Genomic DNA, 25,469 nt, shown 5'->3' on the forward strand with positions numbered 1-25,469 from the left:
TAATCCTGAAAAGTGATGCATTTTGTGAGTACTACCAAGACAAGGGAATACACAATCAATGGTAGAACCCTAGGAAGGACAGAGGATGAGAGGGAACTTGGTGTGTATGTACATAGATCCCTGAAAGCAGCAGGACAGGTACATAAGGTGGTTAAAAAGGCATATGGGATACATGCCTTCATTAGCCAATGCATTGAATATAAGAGCAGGGAGATTTTAATGCAACTGTTCAAAACTATATTTAGGCCACAGCTGGAATACTGTTATCAGTTCTGGTTGCCACGCTTTAGGAAGGATGTGATTGCATTGGAGCGGGTGCAGAGGAAATTCATCAGGATGTTTGCTGGGTTGGAGCGCTTCAGCTCTGAAGAAAGACTGGACAGGTTGGGGTAGTTTACCTTAGAGCACAGAAGGCTGAAGTGGGACCTGATTGAGGTGTACAAAATTATGAGGGTTATAGAAAGGGTACATAGAAAGGAACTTTTCCCCTTAGTAGAGGGGTAAATAACCAGGGGGCATAATTTCAAGGTAAGGGACTGGAGGCTTAAACATAGAAACATAGAAGATAGGAGCAGGAGTAGGCTTTTCGGCACCTCGAGTCTGCTCTGCCATTCAATGCGATCATGGCTGATCATCCAAAATCAGTATACTGTCCCTGCCTTCTCACCATATCACTTGATCCCCTTAGCCTTAAGAAATATATCTAACTCCTTCTTGAATATATTTAATGAATTTGTCTCAACTCTCTTCTGTGGGAGAGAATTCCACAGGTTCACCACTCTCTGGGTGAAGAAATTCCTCTTCATCTCTGTCCTAAATTGCTTCCCCCTTATCCTTAGTCTGTCACCTCTAGTTCTGAAATCCACCACCATCGGGAACATCCTTTCTGCATCTAGTCTGTCTAGTCCTGTTAGAATTTTATAACTTTCAATGAGATCCCCTCTTATTCTTCTAAACTCTAGCGAATAAAAGCATAATTGTCCCAATCTCTCTTAATACGTCATTCCTGCCATCCCAGGAATCAGTCTCGTGAATCTTCGCTGCAGTCCCTCCATGGCTAGAACATCCTTCCTCAGATAAGGCGACCTAAACTGCACACTATACTCAAGGTGTGGTCTCACCAAGTGCCAGTACCACTGCAGCAAGACATCCTTGCACCTGTACTCGAATCCTCTGGCTATGAAGGCCAGCATACCATTTGCCTCCTTTACCGCCTGCTGCACCTGCATACTTACCTTCAGCGACTGGTACACAAGGACACACAGGTCTCCATGCACTTCCCGTTCTCCCAATCTATTGCCATTCATATAATAATCTGCCTTGCTGTTTTTGCAACCAAAGTGGATAAAGTCGCATTTATCCACATTATACTGCATCTTCCATGCATCTGCCCAATCACCCAAAATGTGCGCATCGTACTGGAGTTTCTCTGCATCCTCCTCACAGCACACACGCATGCCTAGCTTTGTTTCATCTGCAAACTTGGAGATATTGGGCCAGAAATTAGGATCGGGTGCTTGCCGTGCGTGCAAGCCCCCGATCTGCACTCACCCTGCGCATTGACATCTGAAGCCCGGGCCTGCTTGCATTTCCTGTCACTGGCCCGGTTCAGATGTTGGCGCGATGTGCTTACCAAATCCAGCGGCGTAGTTAGTGCGATGTGCCGGCTGGGATCAGGTGAGCACTCTGCAGCCAATCAGGGGAGGGGAAACTCATTCATGAGTTTGATAGTAAAGACTGTCAAACTCATGAAAAGTATGGGCGCCCAAAAGACTAGTTTAACTTTAATTAAAATTAAAAAAAAATCCCAATAATTAAGTAAACTATAAATATCTTTAAAAAACTATTTAAATCAATTAATAAAATTTTTGAAAAAAATATTTATTACGAAATCGGGTCTAAAAATAAACTTACCTGACTGTAAAGTCCTTAAAAACAATGAAGCTGTGGAAAAAATGTAATAATTTTAAATAATAGACCACTTACCTTCAAGAATCCACTCCATACGCCTCCTTTTTTCATTTCTAAAAAGTCCAGGCCCTTGCACATGCGCAAACCTGTCAATACGAAGGAAGTTCAACGCTGGCGCGCAGAGTCCTGCTCGCACGCATTGGACCTCTTAACCCCTTAGTTCAATGGAGAGGAAATGCCGGTTTCCCGTGCATGCGCTGTGCATGCTGAAATCCAGCAGTTCCAACGGACCCACGCATGAGTACACCCTCCGTACTCACGCGTTGGGACCGGAATTACTGGCCCATTACATCTATTTCCCTCGTCTAGCTCACTGATACACCTCACTAGTCACTGCCTTCCATTCGGAAAATGATCCGTTTATTCCAGCTCTTTGCTTCCTGTCTGCCAACCAGTTTACTATCCAATTCAGTACCTTCCCCCCAAACCCATGTGCTTTATCTTTGCACGCTAGTCTCTTATGCCTGACACTACTGAAAGCCTTCTGAAAGTCCAAATACACTACATCCACTGGTTCTCCCTTATCTATTCGACCAGTTACATCATCAAAAAATTCCAGTAGATTAGTCAAGCATGATTTACCTTTTGTAAATCCATGTTGACTTTGTCTGATCCTGTCACTCTATTCCAAGTGCTCTGCTGTTACATCTTTTATAATGGACTCTAGCATTTCCCCACTACCGATGTCAGGCTTAAAGGTCTATAATTCCCCATTTTTTCTCTGCCACCTTTTTTAAATAGTGTGGTTACATTAGCTACCATCCAATCAAAGGGAACTGTTCCAGAGGCTATAGAATTTTTGAGGATGACCAGCAATACATCTACCATTTCTAGGGCCACTTCCTTAAGTACCCTAGGATGAAGATTATCAGGCACTGGGGATTTGACGGCCTTCAATCCCGTCAATTTCCCTAACACCTTTAGAGGGGATTTGAGGAAAAACTTTTTCATCCAGAGAGTGGTTGGAATCTGCAACTCCCTGTCTGAAAGGGTGGTAGAGGCAGAACCCTCGCAACATTGAAGATGCTTTTAGATGAGCACTTGAAAGGCCTTAGCTTACAAGGCTATGGACCAAGTACTGGAAAATGGGATTAGAATAGAAAGGGCTTTATGGCCGGCGTGGACACGATGAGCCCAAGGGCCTCTCTCTGTGCTATATTACTCTAAGACTAAATCTATGACTCTAACTATTGGTAGGACTTTGTGTTATAGCAGGGAGGTGGGAATAATTATACAGCTCTTTCAGGGAGGATGGTTAAAATGGCTTTCTTTTCTAATTTAATAATCTATAATTCGATTACTTCAAGTGGTGAACGGCTTCGTGTCAGTGGCTAGTTGGCCAAGGGATATGTTTCTCGCTCAGGGACGAATATTGATTAAAATGCGAGAGATTCCTGACGAGCCCCCATGTCTTTTTGACAAAAATCACAATTTCTCTCAGCTCGGCAGAAGTCTTAAATTTAGAAGTACCTAAAATTCTGTGCAGAGGATTTTTGCGGAATACAGCAAGAAACCCGCAATTTCAGTTTTAAATCTATGACTTCTCAATCTAATATATCACTCAGCTCCAATGAGATGAATATCGAATAGAGAGCTCGGACTGGAGACAGATCTTTACCTCCATCTTTCCTTCCTTCTCTCCTTTCCTCCTTCCTTCCTTCCTTTCTTCCTTCCTTGCTTCTCTCTTTCCCTATGTTCACCCTTCCATCATTTCTTCCTGCCTTTCTTCCTTCCTTTCCTCCTTCTTTCCATCATTCATTTCTTCATTCCTTCCTTTCTTTCTTCCTTCGTTCCTTTCTTCCTTCCTTCCTTCCTTCCTTCCTTTCTTTCTTTCTTGCTTCCTTCCATACTTACTTACTTCCTTCCTTCCTTCCCTTCCTATCCTCCTTCCCTTCCTTCCTTCCCTTCCTTCCTTCCTCATTCCTTCCCTTCCTTTCTTCATTTCTTTCTTGCTTCCTCCCTTCCCTTCCATCCTTCCTTCATTTCTTCCTTCCTTCCTTCCTTCATTCATTCCTTCCTTCCCTCCTTCATTGCTTTCTTCCTTCCCTCCATTCCCTTCCTCCTTGCTCGCAGTTTCCTGCTTATTGCACAGGAGCCTGATTTTGATATTACCTCTGTGATTGCAAGATTATCAGTTTACGTCCTAACCTCGGCTTTTTGCAGATTGATTAAAATCTATTTGTTTGAAAGCTCTTCAACATCTAACAAAACCATTAATTTAAATCCTGTGAGCAATTACGAGCTTTTTAATGATGAGAGGTATCTTTAGAGGAAGAGAATAGCTCCTGCAGCAATGGAAATAGAGGCAGTGGCCAGCTCTTCTGTTCGGGGCAATCCTTGCTTCCTTGTGTTTCATTTTCACATGGATGGGAAAAGCTGAGAGCGAATTATAATCTACAAGGGCATTCAAAAGACCTTTCAGTTATGACCAACCTCCTGAAATAGCTGCTTTCACCCAATAGCGCTCTTTTCCTGTAACCTTTATCTATTTCAATTGCACATTCCAACAGACCTGTTAATATTGAGGCGGTAAACTTCCAAATTACTGCACCGCACCAGCGAGCCAATGTTTCACATTCAGTCCCTCAGTCGCAGTTATCATGCTTTGCCTGTGGCTCAAGCATCTCAACTGTTTAGGGAAAAACTCCAATTACCATGAACACAAAACCCAGTTCTTCAGTTAACATCCCCTGTATCACAAGATTCCCCAAGGAAACAATAGTTTAAGGTGGGGCCGCTGCCATTCCAACCACCGGCCCTGCTGTCCCAGCGCTTGTCTGTCGCGCAGTCCTGCAGATCTAACTGTATCGACTGGTTTTAATGCATTAATGTGCATTGGTGCGAATGGGACATGTGCTCACTAGGAACAGCGCTGATAGCAGAGCAAACTTAACGATTTAAGCACATGAAAGTAAAGGTTAGATTAAGGGAGTGCCACCGGCAAGTGACAATGAAATTGTAGGGAGAATGTAAAGAAGGGCTATTGATTGTGGGAAAAAGTTGGGAGCGGAGACGGGTTTGAACTATAGAAACATAGAAACATAGAAAAATAGGAGCAGAATTACGCCATTCGGCCCATCGAGCCTGCACTGCCATTCAATAAGATCATGGCTGATCATTTATCTCAATACCATATTCCTGATCTCTCCCCATACCGCTTGATGCCTTTTGTGTTTAGAAATCAATCTATCTCCATCTTAAATATATTCAGTGACTAGGCCTCCACAGCTTTCTGTGTTAGCGAATTCTACAGGTTCAAGACCCTCTGAGGGAAGAGATGACTCGTCATCTCAGTCCTAAATGTCCTACCCCGTATTCTGTGACTGTGACCCCTCGTTCTAGACACTCCAGCCAGGGAAAACATCCTCCCTGCATCCAGTTTGTCTAGCCGTGTCAGAATTTTATACGTATCAACGAGATCCCCTCTCATTCCTCTACACACTAGTGAATAAATGCCTAGTCGACCCAATCTCTCGTTATCCGACAGTCCTGCCATCCCAGGAATCAGTCTGGTGAACCTTCGCTACACTCCCTCTATGGCTAATGTATTCTTTCTTAGGTAAGGAGACCAAAGCTGCACACAGTACTGGTGTGGTCTCACCAAGGTCTGATAGCTGTATTAAGACATCCTTGCTCCTGTACTCAAATCCTCTTGTAATGATGGCCAACATACCATTTGTCTTATTAACTGTTGCTGCAACTGCATGTATATTTCAATGACTGGTGTACAAGGACCAGGTCCCTCTGGACATCAACATTTCCCAATCGATCACCATTTAAATAATACTCTGCCTTTTAGTTTTTCCTACCGAAGTGGATAACATCACGTTTCTTCACGTTATACTGCATCTGCCGTGTATTTACCCACTCGCCCAATTTGTCTAAATCGCCTTGAAGCCTTTTTGCATCCTCCTTACAACTCACAATCCCACCTAGTTCCGTGTTGTCAGGAAACTTGCAAACACTACATTTGGTTCCCTCATCCAAATCATTGATATACATTGTGAATATCTGGGGCCCAAGCACTGATCCCTGTGGTGCCACACTTGTCACCGCCTGCCACCCCGAAAAAGAGCAATTTATTCCTACTCTCTGTCTCCTGTCTGTTAACCAATTTTCAATCCATGCCAGTAAATTAACTTCAATCCCATGTGCTATAATTTTGCCCACTAACCTCTTCTGTGGGACTTTATAAAAGGCCTGCTGAAAATCCAAATACACCACATTCTCTGGTTCTCCCTTATCTATTCTACCAGTTAACCCTCAAATATCTCCAGTAGGTTTGTCAAACACGATTTCAATTTCATAAATCCATGTTGACATTGTCTAATCCCGATGATATTCTCCTGTTATCACATCCTTTATAATAGACTCTAGCATTTTTCCTACCTCTGATGATAGGCTAACTGGTCTTTACTTCCCTGGTTTCACTCTTCCATCTTTTTTAAATAGTGGGGTTACATTTGCTACCCTCCAATCTGCAGGAACTGTTCCATAATCTATAGAATTTTTGAAGATGATATCCAATGCATCCACTATTTCCATGGATACCTCTTTTATTATGCTGGGTTAAAGATTATCAGGCCCTGGGGATTTATTGGCTTTCAGTCCCATTAATTTCTCCAGTACTTTTTTTACTAATACTAATTTCCTTTAATTCCTCCTTCTCAGTAGACCCTTGGTTCCATACCCTTTCTGGGAAGTTATTTGTGCTCTTCCACGAAGAATGAGCCAAAGTATTTGTTTAATTGCTCGGCCATTTGTTTGTTCCCCATTATAAATTCTCCCATTTCTAAATATGGACCATAAAGCACAGGCAAGTGAGCACTCAGTGTTGAAGGAGTAAATACGCTTTCAGCACCAACAAAATATATTTCTTCATGTGGTAAATAGTGACGTTGCTTTGAGGTATCTTAACAGGAGCCACAGAGGACAGAAGATATAAAGCAAGCTGTGCCATTACTTGGATTCGAACCGTGTTTGCTCTGAACCCACAAAACAAAGCATGATCACGACGCCAAACATCAGCTGCAAGAAATTTCTCGTGACTACAGTTTACTTGTGCACGGCCCAGATATTATTGCTGTTAAGTACGAATTATGTCCAGTTACAGTCATAGGAGCATAGAAACATGTGTCCATTCAGCACCTCGAACCTGCTCCACCATTCAACTGGATCATGGCTGATCTGTGTCTTAACTCCATCTACCTGCGAAGATTCCATAAACCTTCAGGTCCTTGCATAACCAAAGTATATCAATCGCAATTTTGATTTTCTCAATTGACCCCCGGCCTCCACAGCCTTTTGGGGGAGTGGATTCCAGATTTCCATTACCCTCTATGTGAAGAATAGTTTATTTATAGCATCCCCCAACGAGATAGCTCTAATTTTATGGCAGTGCCCCATTTAGCTGGACCATCCCAACAGAGGAAATAGTTTGTCTCTATCTTTCACCTATTTGTTTGCAACTCAGACCGATGTCCACGCCCCAGACTATTAACAGTTCCTCTGATCGTGTCCCACTAATTTGGATTTTTAGCCCATGCCTCTTTCCCTGATGATTCTTTGTGTCATGACTCTGTAATTGGATTTGTTGTAGATCAGTGGCAGCAGGCAGCAGAAGCGAGCGGGTTATGGGCGCTGACAGGGAATGCTGCTTCTAATGGCTGTCTCACATCCAGCGGGAGCTGGCAGGGGTGTGAATGCCTTCATAAGAACATAAGGAACAAGAACATAAGAAACAAGAGCAGGAGTAGGTCACACAGCCCCTGAAGCCCGCTCCACCACCCAACAAGATCATGGCTGATCATCAACCTCAACTCCACTTTCCCGCCCCAACTGCATATACCTTGATTCCCCTAGAGTCCAAAAATCCATCCATCTCAGTCTTCAATATACTCAAATTTTCAGCATTCGCATCCCTTTGTGGCAGAGAATTTCAAAGATTCACAACCCTCTGAGAGAAGAAATTCCTCCTCATCTCAGTCATAAATGGCCGACCCCTTTTCCTGAGACTATGCCCCCTAGTCCTAGACTCTCCAGCCAGGGGAAACAACCTCTCAGCATCTACCCTGTCAATCCCCCTCAGAATCTTGTATATTTCAATGAAATCCCCTCTCATTCTTCTAAACTGCAGAGAGTAATGGTTCATTCTACACAATCTCTCATCATAGGACAGCCCTCTCGTCCTCTCATCTGTCACAAAGTAAGAATTTATGAAGCAGTGTCTCAGGAGGCCGTCTGACTGGAGATCATAAGAATCACGCCCAGGTCACGGGTACTTTTACACCAGATGTGTGCCAGAATAAATTGAAACCCCTCACAATAAACACTGTCAATTTCCACTGATTAGCGGACGAGTTTCTTGGAGCGATGTGTCAGATCCTCTCATTCATGTGTTTGTACAAATTTCAGGAAAAGACAGACGTGGAAATGATTTACAGGGAAACCTTCTAAACATATCTTCAAGTCCCCTGCTCACCAACAGAGAAGCACAATCTCACGGATTCAGAAACATGCGCTGTAATTGTTTCTTTGATGCAATGGATACCGTATTGGACTTCTAGTCAATGGTCGAAAAAGCATTCACATTTTGTGCGTTCGAGTCCCACAGAGGCGTTGTTTAGTGGGGTTACGATGGTGAGCTCTTGCAGCAAAACCACAACTCGTTCATTAATATCATTCAAGAAATGGGAATCGCCAATGAGGTCGGTTTAATTGTGAATAATTAACTTGTCAGCTTCAATCTGTGCACTGTCTTGAAATATTATCTTTACTCCACGTGTATTGTGTTGAAAAACTATGTCCTTTTGCCATGCACCATCCCTTAACCTCTATTAATGTCTCTTAATCTCTCCTGCCTTCCATCGTATCATAGGCCTTCCCTTCTGTTCTTTCCTCCCATCCCCCCTTTTCCTGCCACTGCACTTGCTTAAAATCCTGCTCCAGCTCCAGCTTTTTTCCATTTCTGTAGAATGGTCATCGATCTTAAATGATAAATCTGTTTCTCTCTCCACAGATGCTGCCTGACCTGCTGAGTATTTCCAGCATTTGCTGTTTTTATATCAGTTTTCCAGTATTCACAGTATTTTGCTTTTGTACCTGTGTATCCTGTCCACTGAAGCTCAAGCATTCTCTGGAGATGCCAGTCCGACCTGCTGCAACGCTATAAAGCCATCATTTAAACCCAGGAACCTCTCCCATATCAATCACTGAAACCCCCCGCAAGCGAGAATTAAACCCCAAGACCAACAAGTCTGTGGAAACAAGTAAAACTCCGTTGCCACCCACAGCCGATCAGCCGTCCTTTCAGACCGCTTCTGCCCATTCAATCACACTTTCTTATACGATGTACAGCAATATCAAGTGCTACACAAAATATTTCACGTCAACTATATTGGTCTCACTTCACCAGATTCGTTTGGAAATTCCTAATTTTACTTTTTAGAATTAGTTTCCCTGCCGTCCCAGTCTTTATTTCTTCCTTTACACTTTTCTGCTGGTGTGGCAGGTGAGGGGCAATTCCATCCGGGCATCTATTTTCTTTCAAATGAATGATGCAAAAGACAGATTTCTGAGAGGCCGAAAAACCTCAGTTGGGAGAGCGTTAGACCGAAGGTCTAAATGATCCCTGGTTCAATCCCGGGTTTCAGCAGTTTTGCGTTATTTCGTGTCTCCTTGTTCTGATTCTCGAACTGAACGATTTATATTGAAGTTCGTTATCTGGCACTAAAGGATTAGATTTGAATAGAGGAACGTCAAGAATGGTAAATATTTACATCGCCTGTGTTCAGCTTTTATTTCTCTATCTGAATCTGTCCTTTTCTGAGGTTCTTGTCTCTCCCGGTGCCGGGTGAACATTTGATTTGATGCATTTGTCCTAAACTGATGCCTTTTTCACACCTCGGGGTGGTCAGACAAGCTCTGTCTGTATGTTACTTCTTGTGACCATTAATGGGAACGTTTATCAGAAAACTGAAGAAAGACAACTAAACTGAAAGATGTGTTATTCCGTGCAAATGTGTAATGGATGTTTTTCAAAATAAATTCCCCCTGACTTTGTGTGTGTTTTTTTGTAAAGGCCTTATTTGCAGCACCTCTAACCGACTGAGCTGACGGCCACAAAGCCTCACCTCGAGTGTGTGCGAGCCCCTCGCTGGGCGGTTTCTCAGACTGAGTGACAGAGTTATTGTACAAACAAGGACAACATCCCTTGGACATTGTTCCACTGTAAAATAATAATAATTGCCAAATAAAAACTGTGTAACAGGAAAGTAAGTACTCTGCCAAAATGTCCCCTTCACCGTTTGTCATCCCCGTGCATCCAGATTGGCAATGTCGAAAATGTGCAATCAGTTTCTGGAAGCAAAAGCCCTTTTGGTAATTCAGGTGAAGGCCTTTCTGGAATGACCGGTTTTATGGCAGACTCAGAACAGAGAAGAAAATATTTCGGCCAATGTGTTAAACGACCGCGGCAGGACTCGAACCTGCAATCTTCTGATAATGTCATGATAGGCATCAGAATTAAAATACCTTATCCGTTAGGCCGCACCGCCGCCGTGACTGCCCAAATTAGTTGCTGTGTGGAGAATTGTGAGCAAATTCAGGACAACAGCTCAAATAAATCTACCGTCCCTTTCAGTGATATCTATCAGCTACCTTTCACTGTCTGTTGGAGTCCGAAACCGTTTTGTATTGATCCAACTCTCTTGTCCATTCCGCCACGTGTCCCGATGCTGTCCCTATCTTTATAACAAGATATTGTTTATTTGAAGACCTCAAGACAAGGAGGAAGGGAGACTGCACTTGAGTAACTGAAAGCGAACTGAAGGACTCCCTCAAACCAAAACCATTGCAGCTTCATCTATGATATCTAAGCAATGTACATGGAGAAGATTTGTTTAGTTTTGTTAAAATGGAATCATTGTGAAAATTGAATTATACGCTATAAATGGGAATGGATCTCACTTATGAAATTTCACGGTTTTAAATATCAGAGATCCCGGGTCCAAATCTCGGATGAGCTTCCCGCTTTTTAGTCAAATATCTCCAGTTCCCTCAGCTTGGCGACATTACACAAGACTTAAAATAATAACTGCCAAAAATTCTGTGTACAGCATGTGTCCACTGTATCGCAAGAAACCCGCGATTTTATTGATAAAAGCCAGAATTCAGTCCCATATGTGCCAAAACTGTGAGCTAAATATGGATTTTTTTTTGTTTACAGAAACCTGCTCCACATTTTCCACATTGTCAATCTCGGATCGAGGGCAGGACTGTCTGCCGCTCACCCACAAAGCAGCACAAACTCAGGGATTCAGAAACAACACAGAAATGTCGAATCAAAGATAAACAACCAGAGAGACCTGAATGCCTGCAGCCTTGCATTTATTTATATTTCGTGAATTTAAGCAACAAAAGAATAGAGGCCGGACTCTGTATTTGTTCAGGAGCGAGCTAGCAGAGGTTTCAGAAAACTCTAATTTCAATCGGAACCCCTGTGTGTCATTTTAATAAGCAACAAAGAATCGACGTCTCAAAAATATCCCCGAACTTGTGTGCTTTTGGAAGCTGAGACGGGAAGTAAACAGGGAAGGAAAAGCATAGGGAAATAGACAAGTGAAAGAGAAAAGCAGTTCACTGTCAGAACACTGTAACAGGCAGCTGCTAAATCCTATCACCCGGAACATCGGTGAAGTTCCTGTCTGTGATTAATCTGTTTTGACACTGTTTAAAATACCGGATATTCTGAGTTGACATCTGTGAGGGGCATTTAGTCTTGACTTTTTTCATGATTTTTACGTCATTTGTGAATTTTAACAACAAAATAAAAGTGACAATGCTTTTAATGTCGTTAACGTAAACATTTCAAATAGATTTCCGTGTGTCCTGGTCAACATGTGTCACTAAAAGAGATTATCAGTTCATGTATCTTTTTGCGGTTTGAATAAACAGGAAGGCCATTGCATGTTTGCTGTTAGAATTAATGAAAAGAGAATGAAGTGGTTTTTCATTGGAATTTCATTCTCTCTCCCCATGCAGTGAAATATAGGAGCAAGAATGAGAACTCTCATTCCTATCTGAGCTTTGTCGGTGGTTGTTGCATCACTCCTTATCTTATGCTGTCTTTCAGTCGAGGGCCAGTTTTTCAGGTTTTCAGATTTTCAGGTTTAAAAAGGAATGTAGAATACTGTGTGACTAGAACAGTGAGGCAATTAAGGATTGGGATATTGTTCATTTGCCGATTCCCCACTAGCTCCCTACTCTGTATTAACATATAAACACTTTACAACTACAGCTAAGCACAAATATCTGACAGCAGCAATTGACCGTTCAACCCGCCTCTTTAATTTACAGTTTGGAATGCTTCATCTTAAAATACTTTCCTTCATTTACAGGTAGCTAGCAAGAGGAGAAAATAACCACATTATCGAGCAGCATCGAAGTCAGCCCTCCGCCAGCAATCCATGCTGATGCATTGGGATGTGCGCCTGTTGGGCAATTGCTGCCTCGATACATTATCATCCTAACTGCTCATGAACTGCCTGAGTGCAGCAGTGCGGCGCTTTCGAAGACAGGCACAAACGGCCAAGTTGTTTGGCTCTCAAGTGCTCTGCTCTGCTCGCAATTGCATTGGACCTTGAACCCGCTCTGGACATTCATCTCACTGATGCAGAGTGTGACCCCGGTGTGTCAGTCAGTGGGTAGGTGACGAGGTTGGTGTTGAGCCCGCTCTGGACATTCATCTCACTGCAGCAGAGTGTGACCCCGGTGTGTCAGTCAGCGGGTAGGTGACGAGGTTGGTGTTGTTGTGGGTCGCTTTCAATCGAGGCTGGGACGCGATGCAAGGGGGAGGGTTGCTACGAGGTTTGGAATACATTGCCAGACGGGAGCGGGAAAATCGAAAGAAAGCAAAGAAAAACCCAGTCAGCAGGTTTGAGAATCTGTAGATCCGCTTTGGGAAAGTAAATCAGAGCAGAATGAAGGGTGAACTGTCCGACTGCCCAGAATCGATCAAGTCACAGCTCGGTCGGGACGTTCCCCTAGGTTACGACGCTGGAACATTCCTCACACAGAAATTATTCAACCCAGTGGAAAAAAATCTAACGGCCGATAATATATTCTACCGATTGCAGGAATGCCGAACGTGGTTACCGAGTGACGGAGAACAGGTTTATTAACTTTTGTTCCATTCAACCGGATTGTGATGAACTTTGATCTTTTCTCATTTTATAGACCGTATTTGAAGGGTCTCGGTAAAAATGTTCAGTGTTTATGACAGCGGGGTGTGGGTGATCAACTGGTGAGTGTAACAGGCGCAGGGCTGGATGCAGGAAGCTCTCTGACAATCTCTCTCTCTCTCTCTCTCTCTCTTTGATGGGGAAAGTTGATTGACAGCTGGAGGCTGTTGGTGGTTTGATCAATGCAGGAAATTCCCTCCAAACTGTGTTGTGATTGACAGCTGCAAACCACATGGTTGTCCCAGGACACAAACCAGCGCGGTTATAATTGCCCAGTTTAAACTCACAGTTCAGCGTCAGTAATTCCAGAATTTAACTTATTCGATGCTGCATTTATGTGCCTGCAATGGCCGAGTGGTTAAGGCGTTGGACTTGAAATTCAACGAGTGTTCAAGCCTTCCTTGCAGCGGATTTGCATGTCAAATCTAATTTGTTTCTTCACAGAATTTTACGGCACTGAAAAAAGCATTCGGTCCATCGTGACTCTGCCTGCTGAAAAAGCGCGATCTATATCCCAGCAACAACTCCACTTTGAAGCAATTCGACATTTCAGTACTGGTTTAAAAGATACTAAAGAATTGGCTAGAAAGCTGCCTTAATTACCTGCTAGATGAGCTTGATTAAGATTATTAGTTCAATAACGGAACTGAAAAACTGACTGTTCGGGAAGGCATGACGAAATTCCAAAAGTGTTCTGTAGACTGTTACGAAGAACAGAGCAAGGAACATTTAAGATTCTGAAGGGGATTGACAGGCTAGATGCTGAGATATTGTTTCCGCGGGCTGGAGAGTCTTGAACTAGGGGGCATAGACCCATTAAAGACTGAGATGAGGAGGAATTTCTTCACTCAGAGGGTTGTGCATTTTTTGGAATTCCCGACCCGAAAGCGCTGTGGCTGCTAAGTTGTTGAATATATTCCGGGCTGAGAGAGATAAATAGATTCCTGGACTCGAGGGGAATGAAGGGATATGGAGATCGGGCAGGAAAGTGGAGTTGAGGTTGGTCATCAGCCATGATCTTAATGAATGGCAGAGCAGGCTCGACGGGTTGTGTGGTCCTACACCTGTTCTTATTTCTTAAGTTCTTATGGAAAAAACAATATCTTTGGATTGCTGCAAAACCTTAGTTCTGAGGAGAGCTCATCGACCTGTAACGTTAACCTTTGTTTCCACCTCCACAGATGTTCCCAGAACTGTGGAGTTTTTCCAGCTTATCTGAAATATTCAATTTTCACAATCTGCAGTTTGTTGCTTTGTGTTCTATTGTGCTTCCCGTTTGATTTACAACAATCGAAAAGTGATTGTGGTGTCTCAAAAATCGTAATCAGTGAATCCTGAGCATTGGTGGTTCAGGGATAGAATTCTCGCCTGCCATGTGGAAGGCCCCCGCCAGTGCATCGCTCCAAGTTTTACTAAACTATTTCGGTAAATGTTTCAAATTAAAGAAGTTACATGGAACGCTGTACAAAAAGATTCCCTGTTGGGTTTAGACGGTCTTATCTTGGTCCGTTACGCTTGTATATTTGCCTTTGAATCCCAATGCTGCATATCACAGATGACGTAGAGGCATAACGGCACAGAAAGAGACCATTCGGCCCATCGAGTCCGTGCTGGCTCTCTAGAGCAATGCAATCAGTCCATTTCCCCGCTCTTTTTCTATACTAGAGGAGTTAAGATTGCGACCGAGATGATCAGGCGCTAGCGTGCTCTCCGTGCTTTGGAGCGAGGTGTTCGGTGAGTCGGGCGGGGGCAGCGCAGCGCATCGGGAAGCAGCAGCTGCCATGTCGACCCGCTAGAGCACGTCGGCTGGCTGCTCCTCAGCGGGGAAGTATTCCATCTGGGAGGAGGGGAACCGAGCATGGCGGTCAGAGGCTGGACCGGAAGTGGGAGAAGCAGGCCCGGGCCGTCGGATCGTGGAGCTGGCGACGGTGAGGTGGAGACCGCGGCGACTGGAGGATGTGTTCGGCGAGTCCGGTGGAGGCAGCGCAGCGCATCGAGCAGCAGCAGTAGCCACGATGACTCGCAGTCCGACTGGGAGGAGGGGAGCCTTGAATGGTGGCCAGAGGGTGAGCGGGAGAAGCAGGCCACCACATGTGGAGCCGAGCCAGCAACAGTGAGGAGGAGGCCGCGGTGATGTGGAGGACGGAGTGGCTGAGGGACATCATGATCCGACTACCACTGCATGCCAAAGAATTTACTTTCTGAACACGGTGCTGTAAAAATAGCTGACGTGTCCCTACAGGGATAATCATCCCATTGTACTAGTGCATATGGCAAATAAAAATTGAATTGTATTCCCGTAGCCCTGCAAGTTTATTTCCCTCAAGTGTCTATCCAATCTCCCCTTGAAAATATTGCGTGTCTCCATTTCCACCGCATCTGCCGGCAGGGAGTTCCAGGGCCTTACCACTCGCAGTGTGAAATGTTTTTCCTCACGGCCCCCCTGTATCTCTTGGCCAAAAACTTAAATCGGTGTCCCCATTCCTTGTACAATTAAATAGCGGGAACAGCCTTTCCCCTTCTAGTCTATCCATCCCGTCATAATAATGTACACCTCTATCAAATACCCACTCAACCTCCGTTGCTCTGGTGAAAACAAATCCAGCTTCTCCAACCTGTCCTTGTAGCTAAGATCCCCCATCCCCGGAACCATTCTGGTGAATCTACTCTGCACCCTCTCAAGGGACTTTACATCCTTCCCAAAGTGTGCTGACCAGAACAGGACGCAATCCACCAGTTGTGGCCTAACCAGTGCTTTATAAAGGTTTAGCATAACTTCGTTACTTTTGTACTCAATACTTCTATTTATGAAGCTCAAGATCCCGTATGCTTTGTTAACCACTCTCTCAATAGATTGGCCACCGTCAGTGACCTATGCACATTAACGACCAGACTGAGACTATGTTCATAATAAAACAGCTCAGTTGTCGGTTTTCTGGTGATGGAGAAGCTGACATGTCAATTTGCTCAATGAAACTAGAGAATATATATTAAACACATCAACACTGATAAGTAAAGCGGACCAGTTACAACCAGCGTCAGTCAGTGGTTGCATGATCTGATGGATACGATCCCTGGCTCATGTGGTCATTGTGCTGTTTATCCCAAGATTGCAAGTTTGAGTTCCACCCTGGGCGTTGTATACACCGGGTGAAAATGTCTCCTACACGGATCAGTGTCGTTTTACACCTGACCATTTCAAAAAGCCTTTGACCTGATATAACGGGAATAAGTAAATTGGTTTCACCGACTGAAGCTGACTGTTCATTTATAACATTGTCAAACTGGCTGCACGGGCTGCACTTTCACCAGAATGTTAGTAGGCAACAAGGGTTAGATTATGAGGACAGATTACAGAAACTAGGTTTAAATTTCCTCGAGTGTAGAAGGTTAAGGGGTCATTTCCTAAAGGCCTTTTTGGTTTCTGTAAGCAATTGATGTGTGAATACAGACAACCGCTCCCGTTCGTTCGGGAGTCTAGGACAAGGTTACACAACTTTAAAATTATAGAGAGGCCATATAGGTGAGATGTTAAGGAACAGTTCATCATTCAAAATCAATGACAATGGAACGAATATGCAATAGAGATCAGGAATGGGAGCTAATTTCCCCATCTCTCTTCCTTCCTGTCTGTGTCCCATTTTAACATTCTGTACTCAGCCACAATGTTTACTGTGCCTGCGATATCAGTGAGATCTGCTAACGTGGACACACAACTCTATTATTGATAAATATGGGGAGCACTTTCCCGAGTGTTCACTGAAATCTTGAGCCTTAATATTGCGAAGCATCCTCTCATTATTAACCAAGTGATGAGATGTGTAAATCTCTCAGAAAGCTCAGGGACAGCACATGCACACGGCAGCACTGTCACACCTGGGTCGTTAAGGCATTGGGCGTCAGTGGGTATGAGACCTGCTCGGTGCGGTTTTAAGTTTTACTTGAGTGGCGGCAGTACATCTTGTCCTCTCACCGTGATTGTAAAAGGCTCTTTATTAATTAAAGCAAAATTTTCTTTGCATCACCTGCAGCGAGTCCGGGATAAGTGTCTTTCCATCAGGTGCTGGCGAGTCCGGGATTAGTGTCTTGGCATCAGGTGCAGGCGAGTTGGGGATTAGGCTCTTGGCATCAGTTACTGGCGAGTCCAGGATTAGTGTCTTTGCATCAGGTGCTGCGAGTCCAGCTTTCGCTTCCCAGACTGACATTTAGGATCTGGAACCAAATCTTGCTGACAGCGCTACTGGATGAATATTACTTCATATTTTTTGTTTCATTCTCTCGATCAGATTCAGTTTTACAAAGAAACCTGAAGCGGTTTTGTTGAATCAGACCAGAGGTTGAAGGGCGGAGTGTTTGACGCAGTGAGCTGCTGCTGGATTCGATCCAGTCCAAGCGGCTCGGGTTTCCGGTCTGATCTCCGTCAGGGGCAGCTTTCTCCCTGGTCAGTTTCTCTCTGTTATCGCCAATTGCCCCAGGCACCAGTATTTATATCCGGAATTCAGCACCATGGAGAGAGAGAGAGCAGCAACTGACTGTGGTTAATCTCACCGGTTGCTGCTTCACTGAGATCTCCAGGCCAGGGTTGGGGCCCTAATTGATTCGACAAGTGGTATGTTGGCCTTCGTAGCGAGAGGGTTTAAGTACAGGAACAAGGATGTCTTGCTGCAGGTGTACAGGGCCTTGGTGAGACCACATCTTGAGTATTGTTTGCAGTTTTGGTCGGCTTATCTGAGGAAGAATGTTCTTGCCATGGAAGGAGTTCAGCGACGATTCACCAGGCTGATACCTGCGATGGCAGGAATGATGTATGAGGAGAGATTGGGACGATTGGGCTTGTATTCGCTGGAGTTTAGAAGATGAGAGGGGATTTCATTGAAATTTATAAATTTCTAACACGACTGGACAGACTAGATGCAGGAAGGGTGTTCCCGGTGGTCGGGGAGTCCAGAACCAGGGGTCACAGTCTAAGGATAAGGGTAGGCCTTTAAGACAGAAATGAGGAGGAATTTCTTCACCCAAAGAGTGGTGAACCTGTGGAATTCTCTACCACAGAAGACAGTAGAGGCCAAAGCATTAAATATATTCAAGAAGGAATTGGATATATTTCTTAAGGCTAAAGGGATCAAGGGGTATGGGGAGAAAGCTGGCACCGGGTACTGAACTTGGACAATCAGCCATGATCGCATTGAATGGTGGAACAGGCTCGAGGGGCCGAGTGGCCTACTCCTGCTCCTATTTTCTATGTTTCTATGTTTCCCGGTTTTCCGCTTGTTCTCGCCAGGTGAAGGAGACAGATTCTCGCTCTCACCGAGTTGCTAAATTACTGAACCGGCCTCACTGAAGGAATTAGAGAAATCGACATCTAACGTGGAGAGGGATCTCACATTCTCGCCCTCTCTACAATCACTAACCCCGCAGTGCATGCAAACATTTTCTGTTTGAGTATCTGTGGGAATCGGAAGGAACAGGGACAGGGAGGCTATTGAAACCGGAGCAGAACAAGAACTTTTACATGTTGAGTCTAACTTTTGACAAGCCATATATTTCGCTGAATGCCAGTTTATGATCAAATTTTATGGTCATGATTATGAAGCCTGACTTTGCTGGGAACTCGAGCCACAAGAATGGAGCATTAACGGCATGCACCATTATTAATAGGTGAATGTTGCCGCATTGAGACACGAGATGAGTCGAGTTGTGCCATAAACTGATGGGTTTTCACTACAAATGGGAGAATAACGGCGCTCAGCCAGGATGTGAACCTTGGACCTCTACACATATTAATCAGTAAAAGCCGATTAGCGAGAGTCGCACCACTAGAACAACGAGCCGCTGGCGATGTAACCGTTCAGCCAGTTAAAATTTAGCCACCACACAAAGCATCCTTTCAGACCACTTCTGTACATGCAATCTTGTTTTCTATTATTGGAAATTCCTCTCCGACCGATCCAGGCAATCAGATCTAGTCCTCGATTCCTTGCAATACCTTACTTTTGTAGGAAAATATTTCTGCCCCAGCCAAAATCATGTTCAGCTCTCGCTTGAGGGAATTCAGTGAATCGGCTTCCACTGCCCGAGCCGGCAGATTGTTCCAGAGCTCCACTCTTCTCTGGGAAAGAACCACCTCCTGACATCTGACTTGGATCTCGACTTATATAACTTAACATCGTCACCCCAGGTTCTCCATCAACTATTCAATTGGATCAAATTGTCAACTGGAACAAAACCTACTCCGTTCATCATCTTATAATCATCGATCAGATCAACCCTCAGTCTAAGCTTCTCTAAAGTATACAATCACAACTCGTTCCGCCTATATTGATAACTAAGATGCTTTATACTGGGAATTAATATAGTGACCCTCCTCTGCACCCTTTCCAAAGCAGGTTGTCCTTTATCTGAAGGGGGCTGAAATACAAAAGGGGATGAAGATATTCTACAGTTTATACAGTTCTAGTTAGACCACATCTGGAGTATTGTGTTCTGTTCTGGGTACCACATGCAGGGAGGATATATTGGCCTTGCAGTGGTGCAGCGCAGATTTACCAGATTAATACCGAGGCTTACAGGGTTAAATTATGAGGATTGTTGTATAAACTTAGCTTCTGTTCCCTTGAGTTTAGATGATTGGTGGATGATTTGATCCTGGCGTTTAAAGTGTTAAAAGCTTTAATAGTGCAGATAGAGATAAACTATTTCCTCTACTTGGGGAATCAAGTACAAGGGCATAAAGCTTAAAATAAGAGTCATGGCATTCAAAAGTCCAATCCGAAATCATCTTTTCACATAAAGGTTTGTAGGATTCTAAAACTCTCTCCCCAATAAGTCCGTGGATGCTGGGGTTACATTGTTGCTTTCAAGACCGAGATCGACACATTGTTGTTAGGTAAGGGTATCAAGATTTATGGAGCAAAGGCAGACAAATGTAGGTGAGGTGCAGATCAGCCATGATCTAATTGAAGGTTGGAGCAAGTAGAGGGCTGAAAGGACAAGTCCTGGTCCTAAGTTCCTGTATTTTGTTGTCTTTCTTCTCATTTAACTTTATCCTAAATTAGATGTCAGCAGACTGGATCAAGAATTCGTCCAGTCACTCCTATTCTGGGAACAATGTTCCTCATCAAGCAACTCCATCGTTCCTTCTCCTCTTCCAGTTGTTAAACAGCTGGAAGCAGAGGAGGTCGGAATTGTACCAGGTTCAACCATACACAGCAGTACTGCGCAGCAGCCAGCAGAGGGAGCAGGTGATGCAATACTGACAAGCGGCCAGAGGAGGGAGCTGCTCCACCAGGTAGTGGAATTATGCACAGTGGCCAGAGGAGGGAGCTGCTCCACCAGGTAGTGGAATTATGCACAGCGGCCAGAGGAGGGTCGCTGCTTCACCAGGTGATGGAATTATGCGCAGTGGCCAGAGGAGCGAGCAGCTCCACCAGGTGATGGAATTATGCACAGCGGCCAGAGGAGGGAGCAGCTCTAGCAGGTGGTGGAATTATGCACAGCGGCCAGAGGAGGGAGCAGCTCCATCAGATGGTGGAATTATGCACAGCAGCCAGAGGAGGAAGCAGCTCCACCAGGTGGTGGAATTATGCACAGCGGCCAGAGGAGGGAGCAGCTCCACCAGGTGGTGGAATTATGCACAGCGGCCAGAGGAGGGAGCAGCGCCACCAGGTGGTGGAATTATGCACAGCGGCCAGAGGAGGGAGCAGCGCCACCAGGTGGTGGAATTATGCCCAGCGCCCAGAGGAGGGAGCAGCACCACCAAGGTGGTGGAATTATGCACAGCGGCCAGAGGAGGGAGCAGCGCCACCAGGTGGTGGAATTATGCCCAGCGGCCAGAAGAGGGAGCAGCAGTACAGACACATGCTGATGCTGTAGAACAAACATACACGGCGGGAGGGAATTTACCCTAAATCGCTGGGGGTTCATTTCGAAACTTTGTTCATTTCAGCCTAGAACTTTGTCACATGGTAATACAGAGATGTAAAAATCAGTAATATAAGAACATAAGAAATAAGAGCAGGAGCAGGCCATATGGCACTTCGAGCCTGCTCTGAAATTCAATAAGATCATGGATGATTATTGACCTCAAATCCACTTTCCCGCCCGGTCTGCGTACCCTGTGAATCCCCTAGAGTCCATGAATCTATCTATCTCAGCCTTGAATATACTCAAAGAAGCAGCATTCACAGTTCTCTGGGGCAGCGAATTGCAAAAATTCACAACCGCTGAGTGAAAAAATTCCCTCTCATTTCAGTCATAAATGGACGACCCCTTATCCTGAGACTATGCCCCCTAGTTCTAAACACTCTGGCCGGGAGAAATAACCTCTTAGCATCTAACCTGTCAACCCCCTCCTGAATCTTGAATGTTTCAATGAGATCACCTCTCATTCTTCTAAACTTTCGAGGGTATAGGTCCAATCTACACAATCTCGCATCATAGGGCAGCAATCTCATGCCAGGCAATAATCTAGTGAACCTTTGTAGCACCGCCTACAAGGCAAGTATATCCTTCATTAGATAAGGAGAACAAAACAGTGCACAGTCCTCCAGGTGTGGTCTCAGCAAGGCCCTGTAAAATTGCAGCAAGTCTTCTTTACTCCTATACTCCAACCCACTTGCAATAAAGACCAACATGCCATTTGCTTTCCTTATTGCTTGTTGTACCTGCATGCTAGCTTTCTGTTTTTCTTGCACGAGGACACCCAAGTCTCTCTGAACACCAACATTTGAAAGTTTCTCACCATTTAAAAATATTCTGTTTTGCTATTCTTCCTACCAAAGTGAATAACCTCACATTTCCCTACATTATACTCCATCAGCCAGCTTACTGCACACCGACTTAGTCTATCTATATCCCTTTTCAGACTCTTTGTGTTCTCCTCACAGCTTACTGTCCAACCTAGCTTTGTATCATCAGCAAACTTGAATACAGTAAATTCGGTCCCTTCATCTAGGTCATTAATATAGATTATAAATATCTGAGGCCTCAACACTGACCCTTGTGATAACTCACTAGTTGCAGCATGCCAACCTGAAAACAGAGTCGTTTATCCCTACTCTCTGTTTTCTCTCCGTTAACTAATCCTCTACCCATGCTATTATATTGCCACCAACCCCATGAGCCATAATCTTGTCTAATAAACTTTTATCCGGCACCTTATCTAATAGCTTTTGGAAATCCAACATCCACTGATACCCATTATCTGCCCAGCTAGTTACATCTTCAGAAAACTCTAATACATTTTTCAAACACGATTTCCCTTTCATAAAACAATGTTGAATCTGGTTAATCATATGATATTCTAAGTGACTTGATGCAACTTCCTTAACAATGGATGCCAACATTTTCCCGACGACTGATCTCAGGCTAAGTGGCCTGTAGTTCCCTGTGCTTTCTCTCCCTCCTTTCTTGAATAGCGGTGTTGCACTTGCCATATGTGAAGAGAAAAAGATTGGCGAAGTCAAGCATAGGTCCCTTACAGTCAGAATCAGGGGAATTTAAAATTGGGAACAAAGAAATGGAAGAGCAATTAAATACATATTTTGGTTCTGTCTTCACAAAGGAGGATACAAATAACCTCCCAGAGATGTCGGGGAATATAGGGACTAATGAGAGGGAGGAAATGAAATAAATGAGTATTTGTAAGGAAATGGTGCTGGGCAAATTGACGGGATTGAAGGCCGATAAATCCCCAGGGCCTGATAATCTACATCCTAGGGTACTTAAGGAAGTGGCCCTGGAGATATTAGATGCATTGCTGGTCATCTTCCAGAACTCGATAGACTCTGGAACAGTACCCATCGATTGGAGGGTAGCTAATGTTACCCAACTATTCAAAAAAGTTGGTAGAGAAAAAGCGCGGAATTATAGACCGGTAAGCCTGACATCGGTAGTGGGAAAAATGCTAGAGTACATTATAAAAGATGTAATAGCAGAGCACTTGGAAAGCAGTGACAGGATCGGACAAAGTCAACATGGATTTACAAAAGGTAAATCGTGCTTGACTAATCTACTGGAATTTTCTGAGGATGTAACTGGTAAAATAGATAAGGGAGAACCAGTGGATGTGGTGTATTTGGACTTTCAGAAGGCTTCCGATAAAGTCCCACATAAGAGATTAGCGGGCAAAATTAAGGCACATGGGATTGGGAGCAAGGTATTGACTTGGATAGTGAACTGGTTGGCAAATAGAAAGCAAAGAGTTGGAATAAAGGGGTCATTTTCCGAGTGACAGGCAGTGACTAGTGGGGTACCGCAAGGATCGGTCCTAGGACCCCAGCTGTTCACAATATATATTAATGATCTGGACGAGGGAATTGGATGTAATATCTCCAAATTTGCAGGCGACACAAAGCTGGGTAGGAGGGTATGCTGTGAGGACGACGTCCTGAAACTCCATTACGATTTGGACAGGCTGAGTGATTGGGCAGAAACATGGCAAATGCACTATAATGTGGATAAATGTGAGGTTATCCACTTTGATGGCAAAAACATGAAGGCAGATTATTATTTCAATGGCAATAGATTGGGAGAAGGGGAAGTCCAAAGAGACCTGTGTGTTCTTGTGCACCAGTCGCTGAAGGTAATCATGCAGGTGGAGCAGGCGGTTAAGAAGGCAAATGGTATGTTGGCCTTTGTAGCAAGAGGATTCGAGTACAGGAACAAGGATGTCTTGCTACAGTTGTACAGGGCCTTGGTGAGACCGCACCTTGAGTATTGTGTGCAATTTTGGTCGCCTTATCTGAGGAAGGATGTTATTGCCATGGAAGGAGTGCAGCGAAGATTCACCAGGCTGACACCTGGGATGGCAGGTTTGATGTATGAGGAGAGATTGTGTCGATTGGGCTTATGCTCACTGGAGTTTAGAAGATGAGAGGGAATCTCATCGAAATCTATACAATTCTGTCAGGCCTGGACCGACTAGATGCAGGAAGGATGTTCCCGATGGCCATGGAGTCCAGAACCAGGGGTCATAGTCTAAGGATAAGGGGTAAGCCATTTAGGATTGAGGAGGAGGAATTTCTTCACCCAGAGTGTGGTGGACCTGTGGAATTCTCTGCAACAGAGGGTGGTGGAGGCCAGTTCATTAAATATATTCAAGAAGTAGTTCGATATATTTCTTAAGGCTAAAGAGATCAAGGGATATGGGGAGAAGGCAGGGACAGGGTACTGAATTTGGATGATCAGCCATGATCTCATTGAATGGCAGAGCAGGCTCGAGAGGCCGAATGGCCTACTCCTGCTCCTATCTTCTATGTTTCTATGTTTCTATGACCTTCCAACCCGCTGGGACCATTCCAGAATCTGGGGAATTTTGGAATATCAATACCAAGGCATCCACTGTCTCTGCTATCACCGCTTTTAGAACACTAGGATGTAGGCCGTCAGGTCCCATGCATTTGTCGGCTTTTAGTCCCATTAATTGCTCTAGTAATTATTCTCTACTTATATTCATTAGGTTAAGTTCCTCACTTGTTAGGTATACTAGTTAAATTACATTGTGGGAGAAAAAATGAGGTGGATCAGCTCAAAAGTAAATATGATCTGTTTCAGCCTGATACCAGGAGAATTAACAACAATGAGAATGGACTCCAGGCAGAGTGGTGGTGGTGGAAGCCCGGGAATGGTGCAGGAAATAACTGGATTAAGCAATGGGGTGAAGACTAGGGTTGTTCTGGAGGGCTGAATTGGAATGGGCTGAATGGTCTTTCTCACGGGTAAGTATCTTGTGATAAGTGCGGGTAGGTGTGAAAAATGTCACCTACCAGTCTCCATTATTATTTGTCTTAATGATAGTCTGCAAACTGAATTAGACTGGGAAGTCAATCATCCTGGACAATATTTATCACTCAATCCACGTAACAAAAACAAATTATCTGGTCATTATCACCTTGCTATTTGTGGGCGGTTGCTGTGCACAAATTGACTGCCGCGTTTCCTACTTAATGTATAAAAGTACTTCATTGAATGTAAAGCACTTTGGAACATCCAGTGGTGGTGAAAGGTGCTATATAAATGCAAGTCTTTCTTTTATCTGCTTCGGCGAGAAGAAAGTCCAGAGCGGGTTAGAGATCGAATTCAAATCACAGCAAAACTCGTTCACAGTAATTGCAGGTCGTTGAGGCGCCTTTAATCCGGAATATTTGCACTCATCCTCTTCCCAATGTGCTTGAGATTTACGCGGATTGATTTGGAAACTTCTCTTTCATCGTTACAAAGGTTTCAATGGCACTCAGAAGTTTATGAATCTTTGGAATT

Source organism: Somniosus microcephalus, unplaced genomic scaffold (assembly GCF_052327205.1).
Source record: "Somniosus microcephalus isolate GS21.2 unplaced genomic scaffold, FLI_Smic_1.0 unresolved_chr3, whole genome shotgun sequence".
Classification (NCBI taxonomy): Eukaryota; Metazoa; Chordata; class Chondrichthyes; order Squaliformes; family Somniosidae; genus Somniosus; species Somniosus microcephalus.